Source organism: Cebus imitator, unplaced genomic scaffold, assembly GCF_001604975.1.
Source record: "Cebus imitator isolate Cc_AM_T3 unplaced genomic scaffold, Cebus_imitator-1.0 Scaffold148, whole genome shotgun sequence".
Taxonomy (NCBI): Eukaryota; Metazoa; Chordata; class Mammalia; order Primates; family Cebidae; genus Cebus; species Cebus imitator.
In genome coordinates, this window is record NW_016107463.1 from 4827199 (window position 1) to 4852626 (window position 25428).

At 39.3% G+C, this 25428-nt stretch overlaps 1 protein-coding gene across 1 annotated transcript in view; it reads right to left on the bottom strand.

Moving 5' to 3' along the window:
* COL21A1 (collagen type XXI alpha 1 chain) overlaps positions 1–1357 on the bottom strand; it is a 191064-nt gene extending 189707 nt beyond the window's left edge. The window contains exon 1 of the mRNA XM_017542926.1: positions 1163–1357. The gene's annotated coding sequence lies outside the window, so the exon portion shown is untranslated. The remainder of the gene's footprint in view (positions 1–1162) is intronic.
* Positions 1358–25428: the final 24071 nt, after the last annotated feature.

Consider the following 25428-nt stretch of genomic DNA (forward strand, 5'->3'; position numbering starts at 1 on the left):
CGTGAGTTCTGTAACCTGTACTGATGACAGTGATGATCTAGGAACATCTCCTCAGGGGTCAGAGATTCCTGTTATTACAGCTGGAAGACTAACGTATATTTCTTCCTTGGCTTCATTTCAATTTTTAGAAAAGGAAAAATTCCTATTCTCTCCTAAAGCAAGTATGCAAATTCCACTGTTTAAAAATGATTCGATGATGATTAAGTCTCCCCTTTGTAAGATCTTTTGAAGTCCACAGCAATCTCTTTTTTTTAATATGGGCAAAACTCTACTAATAAATACCTAAGGTTTTCTGAAAAGTGGTCTGTTCCTCCTCCCTTGGTGGTGGGAAATTTGCAGGTGTCTTCCCTGATTAAATGAGCTCCAACCCAACCGTTTTCAAACTAGAACAAGCACTAGCGTCAGCTGGAGGGCTCATTAAAACAGATTTCTGGGCCCCAACCTCAGGGTTTTAGGTTCAGTGGGTCTAGGGCGGAGCAAGAGCCCTAGGTTTTGTTTTCATTTCTCAAAGTTACCAGGTGCTGTTGCTGCTGCCCCTGGCCAGATGCCACACAGCAAATCACTGCTGTAGTTTGCTGCTTTCTATACTCGACTGCATGTTGGAATCACCTGAGAATAGTTTTAAATATGTTGATGCTCAAAGTCCCGCCCCCAGAGATTCTGAGCAATTGGTCTGGGGTGCTGCTCAAGCATCGATTTTTTTTAAGGTCCCGGAATGCGTCCATAATGCAGCAACCATTAAAAAAACCTCTGGCCCACCCAGCACTGCCCCAGACCCACAGCTCTGCGCGCTCAGCGCCACGTGTGGACGGTGGAGACCCTTCCAAGAAGCTAAAAGCAGAGGGTGGGGTTGAGCTCGGGGGAGTAAATCAACGCACGTTATAGTACTCAGAGGCCAAACACTCCAAGACAGGAACCTGCACCCAGAGAACTTCCCAAGATTCATTAACACTAAGCAACTTTGCAAGACAAACCCTGACATCTCAGTCTCCAGCCTGGGCGAGGACTTCACCAGGCAGTTCACCAACTGCTTTGGCGCAGGGAAAAGACTGCACCCCTAGGAAATCCAAAATGCCAAATTGCAGCCCCTGGGGGGCCAGCCCTGAGGCCCCCCGAGATGTCATTCTGGCAGCGAGAGGGGAGTTAGGAGGTGTCTCCTTACCTGGCACAGTGTCCAAGCTCGGGGTCGCCGTCGCAGCCAGCTGAGTGTTGCGCCAGGGGGGAGAGGGATGTTCCAGGCAGTGGCAAGCCCAACCCGAGGAAGACCTGAGCTGAAGCGGGTTGGCAGCCCTCCGCCCGGAGTCTGTTCTCCCTGCAGCGGCCAGCGCGGAGCGCAAAGGCTTGGAAACTCGCTCTCAGCCCCCTGGAGGCGGAGCCCGGGAGATAAGGTTCGCGCTCCCCACCCGCCCCCTTTCCTTGGCCGAAGACCAGAGGGTGGATTTTGGATCTGGATCTTGAAGGGCGAACTGCTAAGGTCGCCCTGGTGGAAACATGCTCAGTTCAAATCCTGCTAGCATCAGAAAATGCACGATTGAGGATTGAAAACGAGGGCGAAGGAGGAGGACCAGGGAAGCGCGAGGAGAGAGGCAGAATGAGGGACGGCCAGGAAAGCAGGAAAGGCTGCTCAGTTGAAAGGGCAAACACTAACGGAAGCAAAGACTTTTGTAAAACCAGAGCATCGCCTGCACTGATGGAAGGAGGCCTGCCGCCCTTGCCCAAAGAGAACTCCCCTCTGGGGCGCCAAGGTCCGTCACAGCGGACTGATGTTCCTTGCTTTTAAACAAAGGTAACAGCTGCTCCAAAACCTGAGGAAGTTCACTTTCAAATCGCCAGGTAAACAGCGACATTTGAGGGTCTAGCGATTGCAAGGGAAGCCTCGGAATAAGGTGACAGCCTTCTGACAAGATAAAGATGCTGTCTGCTCTGCCCCTTTGAGTCCGGTCTTCACAGAGCAGCCAGAATGTTAACATTCATATGCTTTCCCTATTACCTGTCACTCTTCCTTTTTCTCACCCTGCACCCCCCTTCTACCCCAACACATGCAAGACCTGTTTGCCCTTTCTTATACACACCAGTGTGTTCTCATCTCACTTGGTATTTCTTCTGCCTCGGAAACTCTGTCCCAGACCTTATCATAGTTGCCTGCTTCTGTTCATCAAGTTCTCCACTCAAATGAAACTTTGAGTGAGTCCTTCCTGTACATCCCATCCAAATGGAACCTCTCCCATCCATTCTCATGCCCAACCCTACTTTGCTATCTGAAGTTTTTTATGTTTGTTGCTTGTGTGTTTCCTATCCAAACCAAGGTATGGAGGGCAGGGAATTGGTCTTGTTCCCAGCTGTGTCCCCTGAGCCTAGAACAATACCTAGAATATACAAAGTGCTCAGTAAATACTGGCTAAATGAATGTGTGAATTAATTTCTCCCCGTGGGAATAGGTTCGCACAGAAATGCCCTCGTCAATAACTAAATTCACTTAAGTGAAGCCTGATACAAACATCTTCAAGTGACCATTTTCTGAATTTCTTTATTCATTCATATTAGATTCTACTGTTAAGAAAATATGACAGCAACAAATTGCCTTGAATTTGGTAATGTCTTCTTAGATATGACACCAAAAGCACAAGCAATTCAAGAAAAACTAAGTTAGAGTTCATCAAAATTTAAAATGTTATGCTTCAAACCACACTATCTAGAAAGTAAACGGCCCACAGACTAAGAAAATATTGCACACCATATTTACAATAAGAGTCTTGTGTCCCGATATATAAAAATCTTACCACTCAAGGGTAAAAAGACAATTTAAAAATGTACAAAGTATTTAGACATTTCTCCAAAGAAGATCTACTAATGGCCAATAAGAACATGAATGAATGCTAAACTTCATTAGCCATTAGGGAAATGAAAATTAAAACCACAAGCAGATACACTTTATACCACTAGGATGGCTAAAATAAGAAAGACAAACAATAAGTGTTAGGGAGGATGTGGAGAAATTGGAACACTCATATATTCCTAGTGCGCTTGTAAAAATGATTCAGCCACTTTGGAAAACAGCTTGACCATTCTCTAAAATGTTCAATGTAGAGTTAACATGTGACCTAGAAATTTCATACTTAAGGATACAGCTAACAGAATAAAAAACATATATCCACATCAACACTTGTATATGAATATTCATAGGAATATTATTCATAAAGCCACGGGTGGTAACAACCCAAATGTCTATCAGCAGATGAAAGGCTAAAAAAAGGGGTTTTATCCCTGCAATGGCTTATTACTCTGCCAAGAAAAGGAATGAAAAGCTATATGTGAAAGCATGGTTGAACCTGAGCATGTTAAAAGAAGCCAGTCACACACCACACACACACACACGAAACATTTATTGTATGATTCTGTTGATATAAAATGTTCAGAATAAGCAAATACATAGCTACTTGAAGTATGGAGTAAATCCATAGCTATAATACGTGAAGTGCTGGTAGAAGGAAGAAATGGGAGCGAGTGCTAATGGGAATGGGATGTACTTTGGGGTGATAAAAATGCTCTGGAATTAGTGCTGATGGTGCACAATTTTGAATATACTAAAACCTACTGAATTGTTGATTTTAGAATGGTCAGTTTTACAGTATGTAAATCTTATATCAGTTTTAAAACACTGATTTGTACCTTTTTTTTTTTTTTTTTTTTTTTTTTTTTTTGAGACAGAGTCTAGCTCTGTCACCAGGCTGGAGTGCAGAGGCACGATCTTGGCTCACTGCAACCTCCACCTCCCAGGTTCAAGCGATTCTCCTGCCTCAGCCTCCCAAGTAGATGGGACTACAGGCGTTCACTGCCATGCCAAGCTAATTTTTGTATTTTTTTTAGTAGAGATGGCGTTTCACCATGCTGGCCAGGATGGTCTCCATCTCTTGACCTCATGATCTTGTGATCCACCTGCCTCAGTCTCCTCTCCCAGAGTGCTGGGATCACAGGCATGAGCCACCATGCCTGGCCTGTACCCTTTAAGTGGATAAATTTTATAATACATGAATTGTATGTCAATAAAGATGTTATTAAAAATAAGAAATAAAATGCACTGGTTTTAACTGTACTGTAGAATATTCCTCTAAATTTTGTGATGGCTCTCTGGAGAACTATTCTAGTCCCAAGTGAATTAACAATTTTCTAGAACATGTCTGCACAATCATTGCTTGATTTCATCATCCCCATCCCCAAAATATGCCATGTGGCACATATACATACTTAAGGAAATAATCGTAGCATCCTTTAAGACAACTGCTTTCATTAAAAAGAAGGAGAAGAAGAAAAAAATAACCTAAACTTGGTAACTGTTGTGAAGACATTTTGCAGATGTAATCAAGGTTTTAAATGAATTAACATTAAGACAGAGAGGCTGTATGGATGGGCTTGATCTGATCACTTGAACCCTTTAAAGCAGAGAGGTTTCCTCACAAAAGAGGAAGTTAGAGAGACATGCTTTGGCTAGCCTAGGAGAAAGCAATCATCCATGTAATGAACTGCCTGCGGAGATCACATGGTAAGGAACAGTGGGCAGCCTCTAGGATCTGAGAGCCATCCCAGGCTGACAGCTTGAAAAACAACAGAGACTTCAGTTGTACAACCACAAGGAAATGAATTTTGTCAACAACCAGTAAGCCTAGAAGATGACCCTGAGCCTAGACAAGAACCTCAGCCCTAGCCAACACTTTGATTTCAGCCCACTGAGACTCTGAGCAGAAAATCCAGCATCACTATACTCAGATTTCTAACCCACAGAAACTGTGATATGAACCGTTTGTGATGTTTTAGGCTTCTAAATTTGTGGTTATTTGTTATGCAACAACAGAAAACTAATACAGTGACCATAAACCCAGATAGTCTAGCAGGTCCAAATTTCTTGAGCTATTCATTTAAGGAAAGATAGTATCTTTTTTATATCTGATTAATGTTGTTTAATTACTAAATACTTCTATGGCTTTAAATGTTTAAAAATACAAACTAGGAAGAAGAATATACTTGCCAAGTTAAACTTCCCAATGTTTATTTCAGTACATTATTGTACCCAAATTTACAATATTGTCTCTTCCTCCTCAATAAGAGATTTGTCATATACCCCCCAAAATTAGAACAGAAGGGATCAAAAAAGCCCTTTATTTCCCTTACAGTCTTCTGTCTCATCTCTGTCTCTTCCAAGTGCAGGCTATCAAGATAGAAGATGCTGTTACATAAAGATTGGCTGTAATTGACATATTGCTCTCTTAGAAATACCTCTGTCCTGATTCTTCAGTGCTTCTCAATTCTTTGCTCAAGGTAATAATTATTCCTCTTCTCCAAAAGAATAAGTCTAAATTACTAGCATATTATGGCATTTTAAGTCTCAAATTCTCAACTAAATTATATTTACTCAATCTACCACAGTGAACCTAAGCCCCACAGCTATAATTAAATAAAAGTCAGTACCACTAAGAGCAGGTGCCATATCTACACTGTTTCTCATTATATACCCATGGAAACAGTAAACAAATATTTATCGAATGAATACCTAACGTTACAAGTCCAAGGGAGAATAATGTCATGTATATAATACTGAATAAATTGATGTTATTTATTCCAGGCACCAGGCTAGACTTTGGGGATGTAGCTATAAACAAAAGCTCATTTTTCATAAAGCTCCCTTGGTTGGATGTATACAGGTGTGTGTGTGAAAAAATGGGAGATATGTGAGAATACTGAAGTGATTTGGCATGGTTTTCTAAAAACTATAAATAGGACTAGCCCCTGCCCTCCCTCATAAAATTTCTAGTCTAGTGAATGAAATTTAACCCTGGGCATAAATAGCTAACTCAAAAATAGTGGCCTTCACAAAGACAAGCAGTTCTCAAATGCTCTCTCTGGGTTTGCAGGAAGAATTATCCCAAGAAAATCTGATAATGTCTTCACTTTTTCCTCTAGCAATCCTATGTAAGTGTAAAACTTAAGGCGATATGTGAAGGCAATGAGAAGTAACAGAAGGCTCTACCATCTTATTTCCTTCTGTAGTTCTCACTGTGCTACTTTTGATCACACTAACTTCCTCAGTAGACAGAGAATCTGGCTTTTCCAACAATCCAGGACTCCACAGTATCAAGCTTTAAGCCATCTTGTTTTGCAGGTTGCAGAATATCTCTAGAAAAGCCTTCTTTCTTCTTTCCTTGCAGGGTGCGCTTCAGCTTAAATATATCAATTTCTTCTAGGAACTTACTGAAGATGACAAGATGTAACCAAGAAACTTCAATACCTTCATATTTTGCTTTTGCATCTCTGAAAGATTCAAGTGGTCTGAGTTCCCAGTGACTACAAGCTACAGTTTAACAGACTTTTCCTTTATTGCATAACAATAATGGCCAACTTCCCAGGCCTGGAGAGGGGAGTCTTTTCTGCCTTCTGTCTTCTTTTGACTAGATAATGTTGCATGTTATGGTCTATAACTTGCAGTACCCTGTTTCTAGCCCTAACTTCTATATTGGTTAGGGCTCTTTGATTACAAGCACAGAAGCTGTTTATGTGTCATTTATTTTTAAAATATAAATCCTTTGGAAATATGTAAGTAGCTCCCAGAAGGACCAGAAAATTCAGTTTTTAAAAAGAGGTATCGGGCAAGCTAAAGAGACCAGGTCTCAAGAACTACTTAGCATCTTTAAATGATACCAACAAAGTTACAAATATGCTACATTTTTCTTTTCATATATTAATCTACTATATGTATAAAGACAGTGAGTTCCATTGGCCTAGCTTGGGTTACCTGTCAATCTTTTTTTTTAATTTATTTATTTTTTTGAGACGGAGTTTCGCTCTTGTTACCCAGGCTGGAGTGCAATGGCGCGATCTTGGCTCACCGCAACCTCCGCCTCCTGGGTTCAGGCAATTCTCCTGCCTCAGCTTCCCGAGTAGCTGGGACTACAGGCACGCACCACCATGCCCAGCTAATTTTTTTGTATTTTTAGTAGAGACGAGGTTTCACCATGTTGACCAGGATGGTCTCGATCTCTTTACCTCGTGATCCACCCGCCTCGGCCTCCCAAAGTGCTGGGATTACAGGCGTGAGCCGCCGCGCCCGGGCTGTCAATCTTTTAGATTAGGAGAGAATAAGGCATGTAATCTTACTGCCCTACTAAAATTGCCCACAATGGGGAAGAAAATATCCTCAAAGAAAATCAGGATGCTGTTGCCATAAAAAGGAGGAACGAATTCTAGGTGGACAGATGAAACAAAAGAGCCACTGCATGAAGAAAAAAGATATGCCATTTCCCTGGGGCTTCTTTAGAACCAATGACAGGGGACACCTCTATCTCCTTTCAACAACTATATCCTTGGATTATAAACACCTCCAGTTTGATGGATAAATTGAAAAGCCTAATATATAATGGCCATATTCTATCTAAGACGATATAACAACCCCAGTTTCCAGATTTCTCTTAAAAGTCCTATGTTCATTATAGCAATCACTCTCTTACCAATCTCTGATATCTCTTTAAGTGCTGCACAGGTCATGAATTCACAGCCCCATCCTCAAAATAAGTGGGAAATATTTCAGATGCTTACTGCTGAACTATTGACCCTAGGCTGCTGTTTCCAGAAAGATCAAAGCCCAGAAGCCCATGATTTTTCAGGAGTGATTGTAGTGGTCCTTGGTTTAGGATCCTATGATAACATCACTGGGACATTCAACCTGCCAGCGTCCACATGGACTGGTTTAGATTTGAAACTTTGACTCAAATGGGACCAGTTAGAGGTCTCTCCAGGACTTTGGAAGGAAAGAGAGTTGGTTACTTAGTTGTTTTCTTAGACTGTGAACTCCAAGTACCATGGAAGCCTAGATCTTCCTAGGAGAGACATTGACAGAGAATAAAGTCAACACAGAGAAAAACAGAACTCCAGAAAGATAGAAAACAAGCTATTGACATCATTAGAGTAGCTATATCCAGCCATTACTGAAACTAGGCCTACTTCTGTATTTTTCCCTATGTGAGCCATTTTTGTTTAAGCTCATTTGAATTGAGTCTCTGTTGCTCTCAATCAGAAGAGCTCTAAACTGAACATCCAAAAGCAATTCAGACACTGAAAGATTCTTAACAGAATGTCCATATTGAATCCTTTTGTTCTTAAATTCGGCTCAAATATTTTGCTTTAAATGATAAATATCAATGCTTAAAAAAGCTTGGCAACAGTAACAACTATTTTAATAAGTTCTGTTAAAAGTCCAAAACCTCAAAGAAATTTGACTGATTCTGATTTGGTTGAGTAATCTACAAGTCTTACTTCTGAAGGCATGTTCTTAGATCTAGATGTAACATCCCAAATTGACAGGTAAAGATGAAAAACAAATCACAAATATAAACTGAAGTGTAGTCAGAGACTGCTTGGAGATAATTGTTTTATTTTATGGCTTCTCTCACCTCAATTTCACAGTCCCAAATTCTTCTGGCCGAGAGAATATTGAGTGAAATCATATTTCCCAGGGTTTAGCTCACATTTCTTATATTTTTATCTCAGGGCTGAAAGTCAAATTCAACTTTCCTCACATTTAAACCATAAGTAAAAATAAGAAACCACCTTATTTTAACTAGCTATAGAGGTGACTTCATATTAGACCTCTTCTTACAGAAACCCTTCAAGAGATGTTTCTTTGTGGTAACCCAGTAAAGAGGGAAGACAAGAGGTGGTTATCCTGTGTGTTGAAATTGTTTATATACAGGCATCCTCAAAAGCAGAAGATATATTATTTGTTGGTTAATTTATTTTGATTGAAATGTATCTAAAATGAAAGTGCATATCAAGTACTGGTTTCCCCTTGAATTATAGTTAAAACTTGAAAATACAGGTTTACCAACAAGGATTCAATAAGTACTTGAATTCTTTATAGACATGACTAGTAACAGGCTGGGATAAATAACAGAGTTAAATTTCTATTAATTTTGAAGTTAACTTATCAATACATAACAAAATAATTGTTCATAAACCACCCACGGTTGGATGCGTGTGAGTGTGTGTGTGTGTGAAAAAATGGGAAATGTTTGAGAATATTGACGTTATTTGGCAGGTTTTTCTAAAGGCTATAAAAATCCCAGCTCCTTAGCCTTTCTTAAAGGTCTTATTTTTATTACTCTAGCCATTCTCCTAGCAGTCCTCAATTTCTTCAAGTGCTGCAAAGGTCTCCGGGTAATTTTTCTGCGGGAAATCAGTGAAGACTACTTGGAGAAGACATCCCACAATTTGCTGCTGGCTTTAAAAAAGAAAAAAAAATCCTGTACTGTTTAGTTTCACAATTCCCATTAATTATCCCTAGATTTCTTCTGTCATGATAAGCCATTTATGATCCAACTCGCATTATTTTCCTCACGTAAATGACTCAACACTCATTCCCTTAAATTTCAATTCTGTTTAATTTCAATTACTGTACTATACAGGTCACTCTGATTAGATTTAAGAGAGAGGTCACCATATGTCATATGAAAAGCTAGGATGATGAATGAAATGATGTCCCTTTCCAGCTCCAATTGCTGTGGGGTCAATCAAGTCAGAATCATAATCATACATTACAACATGCATTTTCTTATTCTCCATGTTCTATAAACCATAGGTAATTAAATAAATGGTCTTCTAGACTCATAACTTTCTTTTTCAATTCTGGGTATAAAATCTTTTTTTCCCTAACCTCATAGATTGATCATTGTTGTTAAGAGGGGTGTGTGTGTATGTGTGTTTAGTGTTTATATGGATTTTGCTCTAGTCTAACTGCATAGAGCTCTATGAAGCGAGTCTTTTCTTAATGATATGCATGCCTTTTTATATCAGATGCTATCTCTAGATCTTGTCTTCATAAATTAGGCCCCTTGCCTGCATTACATCCTGTTGTAAGGAACAGGGAGGGAAATATCTCCTTCCTGCTCTGCCAAGATTTTTCCCTGGCTACGAGCATACTTAGGAAGCCTTATGTAGCACCAATGGGTGGCCATGAATGCCGTGGCTCTCTGCGTGTGGTACTTACTAACAAGGATGCCAAGTTATTAAACCAGAGCAGTCCCTATGCTGTGGCAGAGTCATCTTCTGGAGCCTGTGTATCTGAAAGATGTGTCTTCACCCTCAATGCTTTTAAAAGCTCAGATCTGATAAACCTTTGGGGGTGGAATTCAAGAAAGCCACAATGTACCTGGTAAGATCCAAAAGGGACCCAACCCTACTTCTCACTATAGCTGCTGTCTGAGAGGAGGGTACCACACAGGAGGCTCCACAGGCTTCTTCTAAACCTGAACTGCAACAATTCTCGAAAGTCTGCTTGGCTCAGCTGGAAGAAAGGCCCTCACCCAAGGTTCTCAGTGATTGCTGAAGTCTAAGGATGTAAGAGGGTACTTCTAGACTCTCCCAGTGAATTATTCTAATGTTTTCCTAAAGAAAAGTTAAGAAGCTTTTGAATAATTTTGGTTGAGACTTTAGCCTATTAAATAGTTGCTGAACAAAGAAATAAGGTTCTCTAGATGACAACGAGGTTAAAGATAAGGCTAAAATTATTAAAGCCAATTCAATGGTCTCCTAACACTTCTCAGCTCCAGCCACTCTCACTACGTTCTTTACGAATCTGGAAAACTTAATCTGAAGATGATTTCATACGGCTTCCAATGCTGCACCTTTATTTCTGGTGGATTTAGGGTTGTGAACAGAGATGAAAAACACTCATCTCATAAACAACATTGTATTTGCCTTTCAAATCCTAACGGAATGTATCTTAATTCCAGCATTTTCATTCTAGATGAAAAGTCGTTTTGTGACAGTTTCTTACTTTCTAAAAAGTTCCCCATTGATGGAAAAAAATAGATTTAAATTTACATCAAGTTAGATCGTTCAAAACTTGATAAGCAAGTACTCATAATTGGCATAACTTATGTGCAGTATCGAAAGTAAAGTTTCCAACAGGAAGAGATTCGCAGTTGTACTCTATACAATATAGTTCACATTAAAGAGGCTAAAATATAGGCTTACAATTTTGAGGCCTAATTATCTGTTCTCTCACTTCTCTGGTCAAATAGTATTAAAAAGAGGTTCATGAGGCCCTTTTCATGGTCACTGCTATACCCTTTGCAGTCCCACATGTGAGGGAAACTAACATGTTCAATGTTAGATGAACAATCCTTCATTGTTCAAGAGGCCAATAAATTCATCAGTTAAAGGAGAAGTGAGCATGGGCAGGTTCAGTTAGAATTTGTCCGTAATCAGTCATTCAAAATACAAATAAGTTCATGTCAATGCACAGAGGAGGTCTAAGTTTAAATGTATACAAAATCAGATAACAGACTCTGGTGAATCTTGTATTTCCCATAATATAAAGAAAGATTCCTCCATTAAACACTGATTTACAATGTCTGGGGAGTAAACAAGTTCCGTGAGGTCTCACAACAAGATGTGTCAAAAGCAGAAGCTGAATAAATTCAGGACTGTGTTGAAAAAAGTGGTAAAAATCATAAAGCATGTGACTCTTATTCCCCCCGAATAGTCCCATTACTAGCAAGTTGGGACATGATTAACACTTTGTTTTATTATTGAACTTAAAATAGTTTAAGGCAACGGAGCTTATTTTGCCAAAGGAAAATGTTTGTAGCTCTCACATGGTTCTAGTGAGAGTATAACTTAGTTCGAGCATAACTTAGTCGAGCTTTTTGGAAATAAATTTGGCATTATGCAGCAGGAGCCTTAAAATATTCACACCCTTTAACAAAGTAATTCTGTTTGTAGGAAAATACCCAAAAGAATATTCAGAAAGTTTGGCAAATATTTATATGCAAGATATCAATTAACACATTCTTTATAATGGGCAAGGAAAAATGAAGAAAAAAAAACCCAAAAGCCCCAAATCGTGGATTGGTAAGATCAGAGTTACCAAATATTTTCTGTGTTGTAGACTTTACGGACCATGCTGTCAATCTTACAACTACTATTCTGTCACTGCCCTGTGAAAGCAGCCACCAAAAATAGTAAATAAGTGGGTATCAATATTCCTATAAAACTTTATTAATGAACAGTGAAATTTAAATTCATGTAATTTTCAAATATTATAAAATATTCTTTCAGTTTTTTCAACAGTTTAAAAATGTTTTTAGCTTATGGGCTTTACAAAAACAGGTAACAGGTCAGATTTGTCAACCCCTGCGTTAAATTATAGTATTATCATTAAATTTATGTTCATTATTTAATTAGTCAAAAATGATACAATGAGAGAGATGGAAACCAGAAAATAAGATGCAGATATTTATGGATTGAGATTATGGATAATATGGGTAATTTTTCTTTTATTCTTTATGGTTTATATTTTTGAGGATTTTTATAATTTGGACATCTTATTTTATGATAAAAATGATATCCTTAAGGGGTGCCTTTTTGACTAAAAATATTCATTTTTTTGTCATTCTTTAGACATTACTCAGAAACTTTGGACTTTCTGAAATTCTTGACAACATTCAGACTGTATTTTTAGCAATAACTTTTAAACAACATCATTTTTTTAGGCAGGAGCTAATAATTTATTTATTTTCAAGGGTACGTACTTATTAAAATTAAATAGTTATATTTTAGCCCCAAAGTCAGAGTATGCCACGTGCTCTTTTTTTAGGTGCCCTTTAGCCTCTGCCCAGCTACTTAGCAAATGCATGCTGCCAAGCTCCCCAAAACTTGCACTATAACACCTCCAACTACTCCACTCTACCTGCATCTAGTGGAGGGCCTCAAATGCATCCCTCTAACCTTAGGTCTCACCAGTCAAAGCCCACACACATGCACTCTATTGGCACATTTCTAGACCTGTGATTAGCTCACAGGTAACAAGCTACTTGTCGCCTGTTGAGTCAGTGCTGGGAAGTTTTTAACTGATAATGGCTCACTTTGTAGGACCTCCAGAAACGTTTATTTTAAAGAATCTTTGGAATCTTAATATCTTAACCCAGTTAAATAATAAGCTGATAGGAAGTTTTCAGGCATCCAAGCCAGCATTTCCCAAATGCATTTCACAAACACGTGTCCTGTGAACTATTTCAAGAAAAAAAAGCCCTGATCTGTACTGGGATTATTCTGAGAGCTGCTGCATACAATACTTCATCTCTTAAGATTCACAATTCATTATTAGCATATTAAGGACTCTGCAAAATCCAAAACAAAAAATATCCATTTAACTTTTATTCCTCGTATCCCAAACTTATTTGCACTCCCCCTTTGTTTTAATAGGAACACACAGACATTCAGCAGAAGCAGTGTTCTCAGGAACAGTCTTGGAGATACCCCAGCCTGGCCAGTAGAAGGGCTGATTTGGGAAGGGGAGAAAACAATAAGGTGTTCTAGCATCCCTCAAAGCATTCTGCATTGGACTGTGATGGTCTCAGACACTGAGACAGAACCACCATGTCCTGGAGTTTACTGCATTCCCACTGCTTCTTCAATGCTGCCACTTGCATTTCTGCTTAGACTATGAGTGCCTTTCACTCCCTCCATCTCCATTTGTTGCTTTTGCTTCCATCCATCTCTCTGACCCCACACCACTGGTGCTATCATCCTCGTACATTCCCATCATCACTGAGTGCTCACTCACTAATTATGTATTTAAATTTGAATCAAAAGCATCATAGTGTCCCTTGGCTGCTTCCAAATATTAGGATATGTTTTCAGTATTTATGAGACACACACAGCTGACATTTTTAGAAAATTACATTCTGTCTGCAAAAACATATGTATCCAACTGTGATGAGATTAGATGTTCTTGCATTTATTTTTCTAAGAATTGGGCACATCCAATATAGCCTCTGAATGCATCTCATTGTTTCTCTTTTGGCAGTGTCTTTCAAATGTCCTATCACTTGGGAGAGTTATGCATTATACTTTAATTTAATTAATAGCTTCTTAGAAACACATGCACTTTTCCCAAAAGCAAATAGCTATAGTCAGCCTGCAAGGGACATAAAATATCGCTGCTACTTCGGATATTTTTCATAAAACTGATTTTCAGACTCAAATATGTGCTCTTTATAACTAGAGCTTAAAGAAATACATGGCACACAGCCAGTTCAGCCTTTGTCAGTTTCTAAGCCATAGTATGATACCCTGGAATCATTCTGAGCATTTTCAGATGTCTCATTATTGAGGAGGGAAAGCATGGCATACTTTCTCACATTAACCTTTGGATTCTAACCCAGAGTGTATGTGTGACCCACTACCTCCCCTCCACACACACAGCATGTTTCAAACTCAAGGAAAGTGAAAGAGAGTTGGAACCAAACAATGAGTCCAGTTTAACAGGAGAATATTACTTAAGATTCTAGATTTAAGCCACATTATTTTTTATCCTCCTTCAAGACACAACTTTAAGTAACCCTGTAACCATGGACTTAACTCACAAGAAAGGCTTGGATAAAAACAATTCAACAAAAGATGTGAGTACTATTATATTATTACAGAAAACATGGAATCTGGCCGGGCACAGTGGCTCATGACTGTAATTCCAGCACTTTGGGAGGCCAAGGTGGGCAGATCACCTGAGGTCAGGAGTTCAAGACCAACCTGGTGAAACCCCATCTCCACAAAAAATATAAAAATTAGCCTGGCATGGTGGCATGCATTTGTAACCCCAGCTATGGAGGCTGAGGCAGGAGAATGGCTTGAACCAGGGAGGTGGAGGTTGCAGTGAGCCGAGATGGTACCACTGCACTCCAGCCTGGGCAACAGAGTGAGACTCTGAGAAGGAAGGAAGGAAGGAAGGGGAAAAGGAAGGGGAAGTGGAAAGGGAAGGGGAAGGGGAAAGGGAAGGGAAGAGAGGGAAAAGGAAGGAAGGGAAGTGAAGGGAAGGGAAAGGGAAGGGAAGGGGAGGGAGGGAATGAGAGAAAGAGAAAGAAAGAAGGAAAGTAAGAAAGAGAGAAAGAGAGAAAGGGGGAAGAAAGGAAGGAGGGAGGGAGGGAAGGAGGGAAGGAAAGAAGGAAGGAAGGAAGGAAGGAAGGAAGGAAGGAAGGAAGGAAGGAAGGAAGGAANGAAAAGAAAAGAAAAGAAAAGAAAAGAAAAGAAAAGAAAAGAAAAGAAAAGAAAAGAAAAGAAAAGAAAAGAAAAGAAAAGAAAAGAAAAGAAAACATAGAATCTCCAGTGAGGATTCTTTAGAAAGTAAAGTGGAAGACAATTTTGTATTCAAAGAAGCCACATTTTGGGGCACAATTTGCTTTAATTTGCTGTGTGTGTACCTTTTATGGCTATATCAATACATTTTTTTTAAATTCTTAAAAAGGAATCCCAAACTTCTTGATTTTTTTCTTATATATTCAAGTCTGATAAATACATTTATTTGAAAGACAAGTTTTAATGTCTTAATGAATTTCTCTGGCTCTTGGTTTCCTTAACACCTCTTTGCCTTCACTTTTTATGGAAAATAAGAAGTAATTCCACTACAAATCTAAAGGTCTTTCCATGGTCTTGGAAGCCGTGACCTCTTAGATCTCACACCCCACCCTCTCCCTCTGCCTCACTCTGCTTTGGTAGTCTTGGCACTCACTAGTACAGCCCTGAGAAGGAACGCCTCCCTCAATTTGGCACCCTAGGCACCTCTCTTGCTTGCCCCACCCAAATCATGGCCCTGGTCCAGAAGGTAGCATTATAGTAAGATTACAAGATTAATCATTGTATTAATTAGGATAAGCCACGGCTGAATGTTTGTATCCCTCCCAAATTCACATGTTGCAATCTTAACCTCCATGGTTATGGTATTAGGAGGTCGGGTCTTTGGGGAGATATTAGGTTGTAAGAGCAGTGCCCACCTGAAAGAGACCCAAGAGACCCATTCTTCCTTGTGAGGATACAGCAGGAAGGCACCGTCTAGAGCAAGCCCTCACCAGGCACTGTATCTACAGGCAGCTTGATCATGGATTTCCCAGCCTTAGAACTGTAAAAAGGTGATGTTTATCGTATTTGAGGTGCCCAGTCTTAGGGGTTTTTTGTGATAGTATCCTGAATGAACAAATACAGTCAGGTAATACTGCAACAACAAATCAGTCCCAAAATTAAGGTGGGCTTAAATAAACAAGGCATTTTTTTCTTGTTCTCATTACAGGTAGTTCAGCAAGAACCTCTGCTCTACCTGGAGAACTGGGTGGCGGGAGCTTTATCATATTGTATTCCATTCATCTGAAGATGTGGTCTCTGATCACTGCAGCAGAGGAAGAATGTGGACTTTACCCACCTCAGCTCTGAAATGACGTCACTTTCTCCACATTTTATTATCCAAAACTGCAAGAGGATTAGGAAATATGGAAAAGAAAGCAGAATCTCTGATAAGCTTACTGTCTCTGAGAAACTCATGTATAAATAACAACTGAATATAACAGATAGAAATTTTAGTTATTAATGCATTCAATTTCTCAAGGCTAGGGTCTTTCTTATCCCCTAATATCCCCCTAAAGACCCTACCTCCTAATACCATAACCATGGAGGTTAAGATTTCAACATGAGAATTTGGGAGGATACAATCATTCAGCAATGACTTATCCTAATTAATACAATGATTAATCTTGTAATCTTACTATAATGCTAGCTTCTGGACCAGGACCATGATTCGGGCAGGGCAGGCAAGAGAGGTGCCTAGGGTGCCAAATTGAGGAGGTGTTCCTTCTCAGGGCGGTACTAGTGAGTGCCAGGACGACCAAAGCAGAGTGAGGCAGAGGGAGAGCATGGGGCATGAGATCTGAGAGGTCACGGCTTCCAAGACCATGGAAAGACCTTTAGATTTGTAGCGGAATTATAGTCAACTCCTTATTTTCTATATAAAGTGAAGGCAAAGAAGTGTCAAGGAAACCAAGAGCCAGACAAATTCATTAAGACATTAAAACTTGTCTTTCAAATAAATGTATTTATCAGACTTGAATATGTAAGAAAAGAATCACCATAAATGTGCCCCACCCTAAATCTTACGCCTGCAAAATCCTACCCAACCTTAAGGTTTTTGGCTTAAATAGCATTTCCTTGAAATTCTTAAATAACCCTTCTTCTCTCAACCCAGACCATCCCCTGTGCTCTCATTTGCTGTTCTCAGGATAACAGTAGCTAGCATTTACTAGTGGCTAGCTAGTAAATGCTGGAAGCATCTACTCCATGGCAGGTACTGTTCTAAGCACTTTATATGTCATCCTCACAATAAGCCAGTGCCATGGTATCTTAGTCTCAGCTCCCTAGAAAATGGAGCCTAAGCCCAAAGCATAACGCTAGCCCTGTAGGAAGCGGACAACCCCCAGGAAGAAGGAGGGCAAGAAGAAAGCAATGTGTCAGGAAAGAAAGGGAACATATTATAATTAGATTTTGGTCTGTTTCTCTTCTGTAGATCTGACCTAAAATTGTATTTTATTCTTTAAAGTTATACTAGAATATAATATATTCTAGTATATTTTATACTAGAATGGGACTGGGATACAGAGCTGGATGCAGCTTTGTAATAAGCTACAAATTTACAGGAAATCAAGAGATTTGGGGAGGTAGATTTTAGACTCACTACAGTGAGTCTAAAACTCCAACCTCTCTCTAATTATACCAGAAGCAGCCACTATGCAGCTCCCAGGTGTATAGTAGTGGGAGCAGCCTGGTTCTATGCCCAAGGGAAGATGTTATAAGTACTACTCCAGTTAGAAAGCAAGGTGAAGACACAGATCTGGTATGCTACAGCAACCAAATTCAGAATAATTTGGTTCAGGTTCTTACAATTTATTTCCAGTTTTTACATTAAGAAACTAATGCATAAAAATATATAATCGTGAACAAGATTACACAGCTAGAAGATGACATGGCATGCAAACCCAAAAACACTGGCCCTAAACCATACAATCCCAACCACTTCACTGTTGCAAGAATGCAGACCCCATAAAAGCAATAGCTGCTTTATTCCTAGCACCTATCGCAAATGCAGAGTCTAACACATAGTATGCCTAATAGATACTCATTGAATGAATTAATTAATAAATGAATGAATGAATAAGCTTTTTTAAATCAGTGGTATTTCATAAAGGACCAAAGAAATTAATATGAAGGAGAGGTCACATTGTATTAGGATACTCTGGAAGGGTTTATGGCGGAAGTAACATCTGAGCTAGATCTTCCAAAGATTTAGAGAAAGGTCTGACCCAGTGACACCAAGGCCATATTCGGAGATTGCGGTTTTACTACATGGAGTATTGAAATACTCTATGGAGTAGTGAATGGAGAATGGAAATAAGGGTGTGGTGGGAAGTAAGACTTAAAACGCACACTTGGGATCAAGCTTTGGAAGGCTTCAAGGTGAACAAGATGCTTAAGCTGAAGAGAAGTCAAAAACTGTGTTCATTACAAAAGAAAGTCCCACGCATAACAATGCGCACAGCCAGGGGAGCTAAGCATATGTCCCCAGAATATTCCCAAATCATAGCTCACTTAAGCTGTGTTTTATTCAGCATTCTAGGAATCCACAATTATTCATTCTATTTTAGGTAAAAGTTCTATTTTGTTGTTACCCAAGGCTGTATGTCTTAATGCAAAGCTGGGTTCTTGTTTTCTATCAAGAGAAAGGGAAAACAGCTGTTTAACATTCTTGGTATAACAAACCTCATACAATTCAAGCAGTTATTTAAATATTTTCCTGATATTTGATCATTAATCCTGCACACAGCATAGAAAGACACTGTAAGGAAACCACAGAAGAAGAAACAAATGATAATATTAGCTTTATAAAGAGAACCAGTCATACACACACACACACACACACACACACACACACACACACACACAGATGAAAACCTCTATAAACAATGAAATTATGTTCTTTTATAGGACAATTTCTCTGTTTATAATGTTTTCCTTATGATACATAACACATAAGACATATTTATCATATGTCTTTATGATAAATGAAATCTCCTTAGAACTATTTATATCACACATAGGAAGCAAATTTCTAGAAATATTTATTTAGAAAATAAACATTTCAAATAAATCCACATGACAAAAGTTCATAACACTTCCATTCCCATTATATTTCAATTTGGTTAATGTCTTCATGCATCAGTAGGAGCAACATAAATAGAACAACCACAAGTCACCCTCCAGAAACCTACTCTTATCCCACCACTTCTCTCAGACTTAAGCATCTTGTCCACCTTGGATATTATCCCCTGGTTTTCCTTCTACTTCTGTGGTGGTTCCTTCTCATTTATTTTGGGTGGTTTATTCCTATCCACCCAACCATTAAATGTAGAATCCTAGACACTCAGAAATCAATCCTAAACAATCTCCTTTCATCCTATACTGTCTTACTAGAAAATTTTATTCACATGACTCACAAATTTATACCTACTGTAGGACCTGGCCTCTAAAGTTGGGACCCATTTAACTAATTGCCAGTGTGATATTTCCATCAAAATGCCTACAAGCCACTTATAATTCAACATATCAAAAATGGAAATTATGCATGCAACCCAAAATGATACTAGTCCGATGTTCTGTTTCACACCACTCTCCTGTACACCCTGAATTTAATCTATATCATCTGAACTCTAGTCCTATAAATGTTATCTTCTAAATATTTCTGATCTGTACACTTTTGTCTTTTACCATCACCATTAACCAAGTTCAACATACTGAAGTGATATGCTGAGTGAAACTTTCCTGTTGCTCAAGAGTCATCATAATTATTGATGAAGGGCCTTTTCTTTCTTCCACCAATAGCAAAGAGAAGGTGCCTCTCCCAAACAAATGTGAGAAAGACTATAAGAAAGTAGAGGTTCCTATAAGAAGGAGAGACCAACCTCCCATTTCACAGTAGATGCCTGCTTACACAGAGGTGTTTTGGATTGTCTCACGGTGGTTATTTGAGCAGGAGGAGAGGACAGCTGAAAGGAGATGGCAAGGCTAAGACAGGGCTGGAAATACAAGTCCTCAAGCTACTTGGAAAATCAAGAATGTGTGAATTTGCCCCCATGGGTCAAGTGACCGTCCCACAAATCTTGTTGGGGATCCTAGACACAAGAAGCTCTGGGGTAGACTGTACAGAACAGATGCTAAGTGGGGAGTGGAATGGGTAATAGAATACATACATGTTCATCATGAAAAGCCAGAATTTACATGACTTTTACACTTGAATCACTAAAGTCTGGTCAGTGTCAGTCTAAAAACCAGCAGGAACCAACAGCTCAAGAGCTACAATGGAGCCAACTAAGAAAGAGACAACTATCCCTTTCCTGTCCTTCCTCCTATTTCACTTACCAGAAGGGCCTGATCCAAGGGAAGACAATGATATTCCCCATCCCCACTGCTAACTGAGTCTAAAGTCTATTTCAAAAACACTTAGTGCATAAGCAAATGCTGGAGGTGTCATCATTCAAACTCCCTTTATTTAAAGAAGATTCTGCATCCCATGGTTCCCACTGGTGACAGATCCCACCATCTTAATTCAGTGGACAATAGGCCTGCCTCCACCTACATCATTTAGTTTGCATCTTCCATATACACAAGGTTTTCTTATTTGTTTGTTTGTTTGGGGGAGGATTTAACACCACTTGCTGACAGAAACATTTTAGGAAAAAAAGTCTTCCTAGATAGTTCAAAAACATTAAATAATGAATAAAATGATTGATTCTACCTGGAGTCTTGCAGAGCAAAATTTTTAGAAGTAAGAAAATTACATTCCATATGTCTATGAGAAGAAAAATTAAGTAAATACACATTCACAACTAAAGTTTATTAAAGATTAAGTTTCACTTTAAAAGGCCTTTGAATCTTGCCTCAGCAGTTGTTAAAGCCTCTGAACCAGTGCTTTTAATGAGGCATTTTTGCTCTGGGTAACAAGTAGCCTTTATAGGCCTGCAATCTAACAAAACATGCTAACACAATTATGATTTATAGTTTCACTAATGCTGATGACAAAAGACAGTGAATTAGTGTCATCTTAGGTCATGATCATTCTTCCCACCAAAAATCAAAGCAAAAGTAAAATTCAAAACTCTGTGAAGATAAATGAGCTTCATAAATGTCATAAACATCTAAATAAAATTAGAAAACGTAATCTTTTTAGAAAGTACTGAACATGCTAGACTAGTTTACCAAGGCTGGCAAACTACAGCCTTTGAACCAAATTTGGGCTAGTACCTGTGTTTTTAAAAAAAGTTTCATTGGAACACAGCCATGATCTTTTTTTGTTTTTTTTATTTTTTGAGATCTGTCTGCATATTGTCTACAGTTGCGTTAACAATGCAGTGACATAGTTGGGTAGTTGTGACAGAGAAAGTATGGCAACAGTGATTGTATCAGCTACAAAGCTTAAAATATTTACTATCTAGCATTGCACAGAAAAGCTTTACTGACTCCTGCTAGATGCAATGCAAAATCTCCAGATCTGCTAAAATAACTGCTGTTCTTTGAAAGAAAAGTACCTAAGTACATGTCTTTTCTGGTGAGATTCATTTAGATGGATGTATAGAACTGTTGGGAGAAGGTGTTGACATGTGTGTGATGGAGTATATGTTGTTTGCTGAGAGGCAATGGCAAGAAACACCAAGCCACCCCCAGGCAGAAAACTGCTAGAATAGTAAACAATATGTACCGGTCATGCACTAGTTAAACCAGTTCCCAAAACACAGGATATATGACCTTGTCCCCATTGCTAACTCACAAAGAGTGCTTTCTAGCTTATTTCTATTTTAGTAGTGAAAAGGCACTATAACTGCCTGTTTAGTCCATCTTTATTCTACGAAGAAACACTGAGCACCTGCTTATTAAAAATAATCACTGTTCACAAAGAATAAATATGTGGGTCAGAGTCTGCTCTGGACTTTCAACTGGGAAATGCTGTCAGCCCCCTGACGTCCCACTCTGATCCCACTTTGGCACTCTATCTTTGTGTCTGTTTCTTAATTCCTTCAGTGCCACCTGGGTTGGGGTCTCCACGACCAAGCTGGTCTTGGCATAGAACAAATAGATCTGCAGATAAACAGATAAACTCTCGACTTTGGTAATATTTTCATTCACAGTATCTGAAGGAGATGAATAAAGGACATTAAAGGTGCTCTTCTAATCGTATTTTAAGAATCACTTTATTCTTTAAAGAATGTATTGAATGAAGATTATTTACCTCAAATTATGTTCATGAAAAGAAAATAATTTTATTATTTCTTTCCTTTGTGCCATTAACCCTTAACAGCTCATATTGACTCAGTCACATCTATACATTATTCCCAGCAAACAGCTCAGGGCAGAATGTACATAGTTTGTTTTTTTGCTTTTTGCTTTTTGCTTTTTCTTTTTTGAGACAATCTCACTCTGTCTCCCATGCTGGACTGCAATGGTGCAACCTTGGCTCACTGCAACCTCCACCTCCCAGGTTCAAATGATTCTCCTGCCTCAGTTAAGTAGTCGGGACTACAGGAACATGTCAACACAGCCAGCTAATTTTTGTATTGTTAGTAGAGACAGGTTTCACCATGTTGACCAGGATGGTCCTGATCTCCTGACCTTGTGATCAACCCACCTCAGCCTCCCAAAGTGCTGGGATTACAGGTGTGAGCCACCATGCCTGGCCCAGTTATTTTTAAAATCTTGTTAACTTAAGCTTGACTTTAGTCTAATGAACTGATAATGAGCATCCTCGTCAACTCCTCTTCCACACAGAAGTCTAGATTATAAATCTTAATTCTCTATATGGCAGACATTCACCAAAATATGTTGTATGCTTCAAATTGCCTAAAATACACAAGGTGTCATGAAAGTTGTAAGTTGATATTCGAAAAGATAATAATAATAGACAATACACATTGAGAGTCAATAAAGTACCAGGCACTGTTCCAAGAATATAGCAGAGTCTGACCTGCTCTTCCTCAAACCTGCTTCCTCCTCTTCCTATGGACATTGCCTGAATTCTGGCCAATCAAATGTTCCTGGTTCATAAAAACTTCTCGTGCATAGGCCTCCATGCTTTCTCCTTTTCACTGATTTGACAGAAATGAGCCCAACAACTTAAGAAATCACTGTTGAAGTTAAGTGAGCCCCAAGATGAAAAAACCTGGGTCCCCAAACACAGTTTAGAAGACAGCCCCTTTCTAAAAAGATTTCTTATTTGGGGGAGAGGATAAGATGGCCAACTAGATGCAGCCAGAAAACACCACTCACACTGAGAGAGACCAAAATATAGAGTAAGCAGACATACTTTGAGTACTTTCCTGTGGCCTGAGATCACTTTGGATCCCCCAGCATGACAGAAGCTAGATCCCAAGGGTCCAGAAAATGGAACCAGAGACCGTTCCCAGTACCCAAAAACTACAGTGCCAAGCTGAGATGTCTGGTCAGAACTAAAGCAGGGGAGGATCCCCCACTCTCAGAGCACTAATAGGGGTGAAATGCAGAGGTTCATGGGCCAACATAAGAGCAGGGCATGCCTCCATTCAGAAAGAATGTGAGCTATTGCCCTGCCATGGCCTCTACCCAAAGTAGCCCTACAGCCCAGAACATCTAATAAAGGAAACATATTTGTGGTGCCAGTGATCAGAGTGAGCTTTCCCAAGACCCAGGAATAAACCTGGTGAGGGAATCATATCTCTCTAACCCCCGCTACAGAGCATGGTTGTAAACACAAGGAAATACAAAAGAGCCCTGTAGCTAAGTAAGAGCCAGCCTGCCCACCACTACTCTAAATCACCACTTAATGAATCACAATTCAAACCACAACACCAAAAATATTCTGTTAATATGCACCCCTGTGAAACCAAGGGCAAAAATCCATCTACAAATAAAGATCCTGTGCTGAGCCTTGGCCCTCTGAAAGTACTCAGAAATGAAGTCAATTGACTATACTCAACTTACACCGCAGCTTAAGGAACACCAGCCCTCTCAGGTGAGAATGAATTAGCATTAGAACTCTGGCAATTCAAAAAGCCAAAGTGTCCCCTTACCTCCAAACAAGCCCACTGGCCACCCAGCAGTAGTTCTTAATCAGAATGGAATGATAGACCAAGAATTTAGAATCTGGATGGCAAGGAAGCTCATTGATCTATGGGAGAAAGTTGAAACTAAATCCAAGGAATCCAGTAAGATGACCAAAGAGCCGAAAGATGAAATAGCCATTTTAAGAAAGAATAAAACTAAATTTCTGAACTGAAAAATGTATTACAATAATTTCATAATACAATTGTAAGTATTAATGTCAGAATAGACCAAGATGAGGAAAGAATCTCAGAGCTCAAAGATCAGTTCTTCATATCAACTCAGACAAAAATTTTTAAAACTTCCAAAATGAACAAAACCTCTGAGAAATATGAGATTAGGTAAGGAGAACAAACCGACAACTTACGGACATTCGTGAGAGAGGAGAGAGAATAAGCCACTTGAAAAATATATTTGAGGACATAGTCCACAAAAATTTCTCTAATCTTGCTAGAGAGGTAACATGCCAATTCAAGAAATAAACAGAACCTCTGACAGTTACACAATGGCAAGATCAAAATTTCACATATCACTACTACCCCTTAATGTCCCTGCCCCACTTAAAAGACATAGAGTAGCAAGCTAAATAAAAAGAAAAGACCCAACAATCTCCTGGCTTCAAGATACCCATCTCACATGTAATAATACCCATAGGCTCAAAGTAGTTAGAGAAAGATCTACCCTGCAAATGGAAAACATAAACAGAGCAGTGGTTGCTATTTTTACATCAGTTAACTCAGACTTTTAACCAGCAACAATTAATAAGGACAAAGAAGAGCATTACATGATATAAAAGGTCCAATTCAACAAGAAGACTTAAGTGTTGTAAATATATATGCACCTGACATTGGAGCATCCAAATTCATAAAACAAGTTTGTCTTGACTGATATAAAGGCTTAGACAGCCATAAAATAATAATGGGAGACTTCTACATCACACTGATGGTATTAGATAAACCACTGAGGCAGAAAATAACAAAGGAATTCTGGACTTAAATTCAGCACTCGACTAATTGGACCAAATAGACATTTACAGAACACCCCACCCATCAGCCACAGAATATACAAGAAACATCGTGATATGTTTCTCCCACCCTAATCTCATCTTGAATTATAATCCCCACATGTCCAGAAAGATATCTGGTGGGAGGTGACTGGATCATGGGGGTGGTTTCCCCCATGCTGTTCTCATAGTAGTGAGGGAGTTCTTGTGAGTACTGATGGTTTAAGAGTATGGCACTTCCTCCCTCATGCTCTCTCTCCTGCTGCCTTGTGAAGAAGGTGCCTGCTTCCCCTTCACCTTCTGCCACAATTGTAAGTTTCCTGAGGCCTCCACATCCATGCAGAACCCAGTCTCTGGTGGTATTCTTCATAGCAGTATGAAAACAGACTAATACAGGAAATTCGTACCAGGAGTAGGGTACTGCTATAAAGATAAACTGA